This window comes from Egretta garzetta, unplaced genomic scaffold, assembly GCF_000687185.1.
Source record: "Egretta garzetta isolate BGI_Z169 unplaced genomic scaffold, ASM68718v1 scaffold677, whole genome shotgun sequence".
Taxonomy (NCBI): domain Eukaryota; kingdom Metazoa; phylum Chordata; class Aves; order Pelecaniformes; family Ardeidae; genus Egretta; species Egretta garzetta.
In genome coordinates, this window is record NW_009260355.1 from 158,479 (window position 1) to 158,889 (window position 411).

Here is a 411-nt window from a genome sequence, read left to right on the forward strand (position 1 = left end):
CCCCCATCTTCCTGTCCCACGTCCCCAGCGTCCCCTCATGCCCCCAACATCCCATGTCCCCAATGTCCCTCCACGTCCCATGTCCCTAATGTCCCCAGTGTCCCCCAATGTCCCCCCATGTCCCCAATGTCCCCCCACATCCCCAATGTCCCATGTCCCCAACGTCCCATGTCCCCATGCCCCAAAGTCCCCCCAGGTCCCCAATGTCCCATGTCCCCTGTGTCCCCCAATGTCCCCCCCATGTCCCCAGTGTCCCATGTCCCTAATGTCTCATGTCCCCAACATCTCCCAATGTCCCATGTCCCGTGTCCAACATTCCCAGTGTCCCATGTCCCCATCCCCCAATGTCCTCCCATGTCCCTGTCCCCCCAAGCCCCCAAAGCCCCATGTCCCCAACATCCCCCAATGTCC